Here is a 6,000-nt window from a genome sequence, read left to right on the forward strand (position 1 = left end):
TTATGTAAGTGTAAAATGATGCTCTCTTAAGGGGATCCCAAAACGACGGACGAACTCCGACGGGTTAGCGCCCTCATCTAGAGGGTAGCTCTAAAATTGTCGGTATTATCGACTAAATTATTGATAATAACGACAATTTTACTTCTGCCGTTACCGATACTAATATTTATGCATGATTCATATGTGTACATACACACACACACACACACACACACACACACACACACACACGCACAACACAGAACACACGTACATGTAAATTGTAATTTTTTACATATATATAAATATTTATCTATACAATAACAAAAGAAAATATATATAATATAATATATTTATATAGGTAAGTAATACTTTGTTCTTATATAACCATCGATTATACTGATTGGAAAAAGATGAGCTGTACTGTACAGATTGTAACTTATAGAAAGTTACATGATAATATCCAGAATATATATATGTATCATACATACATTTATATGTATTTATAAATACATTTCTTATAAATATGTATGCAAACATATACGTACCCAGATAGCCAAAAATGTTAAAATCACGTTTTGCCAAAGATTACGACAAGGTGTGCTTTAATTTTAACAACAATTGTCTAGCAAACATTTGTCTTGTTTTGGTTTATCAAAAAGTTTGAAGCAAATTAACGGCAAAATTTTTCGTCTCACGATGCCGTAAATAATAGAAAAAGTCTTGTCTGTAAATTTTACACATAGAAGAACACGTATGATACTATTCACGGTGTAACACAAACTTTACGTATAAATAGTACATACTTTACGTAATTAATAGTAATCTTGTAGTAATAGTAAATCTTGTTATACACGCTATAATAGCAAATTTACGACAAGAACAGAGCAAATCTTATTGTACACAATATGATAACATATTTACGAAAAGAACAGAACAAAGTATACTCTGGCACAACAAAATGTGAAATTCACGCAACTAACAGAGCAAACCTTGCCATGCACGGCATGACAGCAAATTTACATCTTTACTTTATTACAAACTTTACAAAAATATAGTATTCAGCCAATAGTTCGTTTGTTCATCGCTATGCGACGCGCTATGTGCATCCATCTCGTATTTGATTTTTAATCATGAGAAGTATATAAAGCTTGCAAAAAGCAACTGGCAAAAGATTAAAAATATAATTATTTCTATCAGTTCAATTACTGATACAATCCCAAATATAGGGAATTCAGATATTGGACTGATTGTTTCTCTTAGATCGGGCAGATAAATGTCTGAAAAAGTTTAAATCATCCGTTTATTGTTTACTTAAAATGTAAATATATATATACATATATATGGTATATATATGTTGCTGGGTTCTGAATATTAAGTTCTTCAACTTGTTCTTGATCGATCTTTAACACTCGTTTATTAGCGGACTGTATAATGAGCTCGGCTATTACAATGTATCGCTGTTGCGCGACCTTTCGACAGTGCCTAAATTCGTTTCCTTCGCGGAGATCTCGAATCCCCACTTAGGAGATATCCCTACTTATTGTCATATATGTGCAAATATCAAATTGACTGTCCTCACGCATCGAATGCACATCGCCTAGATATATTGCATTCTTTAATTCTATACATTCCGCCTACCAATTAATGTCAATTAATTTTTATTATTTTGTTGCATGCACATGTGAAGAATCGGTGGATGGCAATTTACATAATTTTGTGATCGCTCTTTTACAAATTTCGTTTGCCATTCTTAATGTAACAACGCGCACCTTATTATCCGCACCCGTATGAGTATCAATTACCCTGCCTAATTTCCACTTCAAGGGCGGTAGATTATTATCTTGAATCAAAACAATATCATCAATTGCCAAACTTGGTTTTTCCGACTTTCATTTGGTTTTGCCTTGTAATGAGGTTAAATATTCTCTGCTCCAACGACGCCAGAAATCTTGCGTAAGTTTTTGAACTAACTGCCAACGGTTGAGTCTATTAATCGGCACATCAATTAAATCCAATTCAGGAAGAGTCGTCAAAGGTTCACCGATTATGAAATGACTAGGCGTTAATGGTTGCAAATCTGCAGGAGTGGATGGCAATTGACAAATTGGTCGTGAATTTAAGCACGCTTCCGTTTGTATTAAAACTGTGGCCATTTCCTCGAACGTTAGCAAATTTTGACCTATAACGCGCTTCAAATGGAATTTGCACGATTTCACGCTTGCCTCCCATAAACCCCTCATGTGCGGTGCTGACGGCGGAATAAATTTCCAATCGATATTGTTAGGAATACAAAATTCATCATTTATGTCTCTCGATTTGTCTCTAATGAATTATCGCATTTCATTTAACTCATTTCGCGCTCCTATAAAATTAGTGGCATTGTCACAAAAGATACGCTGCGGACATCCTCGACGTCCCACGAATCGTCTAAGAGCCGCTATAAATGAATTAGAAGTAAGATCACTTACTGCTTCGAGATGTATTGCCTTCGTTGCAAAACAGGCGAACAATGATATATATGATTTATTAATTTTCCTACCGCGACCTCGATTGACTAATGTCGTGATTGGTCCGACGAAATCTATTCCCGTTACAAAAAATGGACGTTTCGGAGTAACTCGGTCCGCCGGCAATTGCCCCATTATCTGTGATAACGGTTTCGTATTATTGCAAAAACAAATAATACAGTTATGCACAGTTTTTCTTGCGATATTTTTTCTCTTAATCGGCCAGTATTTTTCGCGAATTGCATACAATAATGCTTGTGGACCAGCATGCAATAATCGATGATGTTCTCGCTCAAATAGTAATCGTGCAAATCTACTCTCGGGAGCAATAAAATCGGATGCTTAGTGTGAAACGTCGCAGTTGAGTTTTGAATTCTGCCGCCCACCCTGAGGAATCCGTTTTGATCTATGAATGGACTGAGCGATAATAATTTACTGCACGATTTAATTTGTCTACTCGCTTTAAGGTCCGATAATTCATCCGCAAAATAAACTGCTCAGTCTCTATAATTAATAATTGATTTGCGCTACGAATTTCGTCTGCTGAGATATTGCCATATCTGCGTCGTGTTTGATGTACCTAATTAAATATAAATCAAAGAATTCTCGTTAAAACGCGCTCGAGTCTTGATAGAGAAGAATAATCATTTAACAAATATAAAATAACTTGTTTTGAATTGTTAATATTTAAAAATATTCGCATTTCTGCTTTCTGCTCGGCTTCAACGATATCAATTTCATTTTGCGAGAGATTTGTTACTTGCATTTCATTTAGCAGATGATTACCAATTTTTGACAACCACTTAGGGCCCTCCCACCAAAGTTTACACTGCTGCAAATCCTTAAGACTTGTGCCTCGCGAAATCAAATCGGCAGGATTGTCCTCGCTTTTAACATGACGCCAATGATTCGATGGAAGAATTGATTGAACTTCTGCTGTTCGGTTCGCTACAAATGTCTTTTGGCGCGATGGATCGCCACTTATCCATGCCAATGTAATCATGGAATCACTCCATGCATATACTCTGTCAAATTTGATTTTGATAGCCTTAAGGACCCTCTCTACCAACCTAACCAAAACAACGGCACCGCAAAGCTCGAGTCTCGGTAACGTGATCGTTTTGTTTTTTATAGGAGCAACGCGCGATCTTGAGCAGAGTAATGCTGAGCTAAAATTGTTATCATTATCTTTCGTTTGCAAATAAATACACGCTCTTAATGACGCATCGCAAAATGCATGTAAATAGAATCGAGTTACATTTGTTCCTGAAATAATTCTATGAGGAATTTGAATTGTATATATATCCTTCAAATCCTCCACATACGCACTCCACGATTGTTGAAGTTCGATAGTCAATGGTTCGTCCCAATCCAAATTTGCTGCCCATGTTCCTTGCATAATTAGCTTGGCTCGTATTAAAATGGGACTAATTAGACCTAACAGATCGAACAATCTCGAAATAGCAGATAAAACTTCTCGTTTCGTTCTGTATGAACTTGTACCTAATTGAATTGAAAATTCAAATATGTCTCGCTCGGGTTGCCAATTTAGACCTAGCGTTTTTGTATTCTTTGCGTTATTTACATCGATCGCGACATCCAACGACTCATCTTCTCGTTCACTTGAATGTAAATTACTTAGAATTTCCTTGCAATTCGAGCGCCATGAGGCTCAAATCCACCCTTTAATAATGCCTTTAATTGAGTAATCAGATTGATCGCGTCTGTTTTACAATCTACTCCACTAAGAATATCGTCAACGTACAAATCATTTAATAAAACTTGAGATGCTTGACAGAATTGATTGCTTGCATGACTTGCTAAATGTCTAACACATCGTATTGCTAAAAAGGGAGCACACGATAATCCGTATGTAATTGTGTTTAGTCTAAATTCTTGTATAGGCTCATTCGACGAGAAATCGCCATAAAATTCTTTGATAATCTCGATCCCTTTCATGAACTAATATTTGTCGATACATTTTTTTCAGATCGGCAGTAATTGCAATCGCGTGAGATACCTGATGTAGTATTTGCGGAACCATCAAACACCACTCGCAATTTAGTCGTAGTGCTAGACTCGCGTAATACGCCGTGATGCGGCAAATATATAGGTGTCAATGTGCTTGTTTCTTTAATTATTTTAGACATATGATTTAGCTGAATATATTCTCTTATGAATTCGGAATATTGATTATAAAAAACTTGATCACCTTGAAACTTGCATTCCAAATATTTCAATCGCTTCATTGCTACTTCTCTCGATTCACCAAGCTCTCCCTTACTTTCTCGAAAAGGCAATCTAACAACAATACGTCCTGAAGAGTCCCGACTCATCGTGTTTACGAAATGAATTTCGCATTCTCGTTCTTCCCTTGACATTGTAATGGTTTTATTGATTGGATATTCCTCTAACTCCCAAAATTTTAACAAGGTATCGTTAATGGATTCTCGCTGTAATGACAAACACGTATGAGCGCCCGAAGATAGACAATTGGCTGACTGATTTGCAACCAAACGTTCTGGTATCGAACCCGCTATTACCCAACCCAATTTGCTGTTTTGCATGATTGGCAAATCATCACCAATTTGAATTTTCTCGGTTTCTAACAATTGAAAGAAGATTTCTCCGCCTACAAGCGCGTCAATATTGCTCGGATTGTAAAATAATGGATCTGGTAGTTTAAGATTTTTTGGAATAGGCAATTGAGAGACTTGAATTGAAAATGATGGCGATTCTTTCGTTATTCTCGGAACGACCAAACAGTATAAATTTGTTTCAAATTCGGAAGTTCGTGAATTTATTTGCAATTGACAACTATGTTTGATCATACAATTCATATTGCTTAAACCGTTAATCGATTCGTAAACGTTATCCATTTTCAGCCCAAGCCTTTTACATGCTGCCGAAGTTATAAAATTACTTTCGCTCGCACTATCCAATAAAACTCGCAATTGACAACTATAATTATTACCTCCCTTGGCGTTTACAATGGCGGTTGACATTAGAACGCGCTTACGCTTCCGTAATTCCGCGTATATGATGTACTGATGGGCCGCTCGATGTTTCGCCGTAAATAACTGATGCTTCTCGTTCCGAGTTTGTTGATGATCCTGCGCCTTGTAATATTTCAGTAGAACCGTTTGCTGAATTTCTTCTCGGGTACTTGCTCGAACTCGCCGCTTCCTTAGTCCGATGACATAATGTGTTGTGATGCCCCTCGCATTTTCGACACAAGCTGGATTTGCAATTCGCAATAAAATGATCGTTGCGGAGGCAATTAATGCACAGCTTTAACCGTTTGATTGCTAAGATTCTATCTTCAACAGACAAATTCAAAAATTGCTCACAAGAATAAATCAAATGCAGCCCTTGGCAGAGATAACATCGTCATCCTTGAGCGGTTGTTAACAGCAATATTTTGCCCTGAAATTTGGATTGAAACGGCTGTTTCTGTTTATCGTCGTTCCTCTCGTAACTATTAAATTTCGATTTGCCTTCTCCGGTAATT

General features: G+C 36.6%; 1 protein-coding gene across 4 annotated transcripts in view; it reads left to right on the plus strand.

Annotated features, from left to right (window-relative positions):
* The window catches only part of Cow (Proteoglycan Cow), a 759,293-nt gene that overhangs the window by 346,157 nt on the left and 407,136 nt on the right, over positions 1 to 6,000 (plus strand). The window lies entirely within an intron of this gene.

The sequence above is a fragment of the Polyergus mexicanus genome, unplaced genomic scaffold (assembly GCF_030449975.1).
Source record: "Polyergus mexicanus isolate NDT 795.1 unplaced genomic scaffold, iyPolMexi1.0 SCAF_9, whole genome shotgun sequence".
Lineage (NCBI taxonomy): Eukaryota > Metazoa > Arthropoda > Insecta > Hymenoptera > Formicidae > Polyergus > Polyergus mexicanus.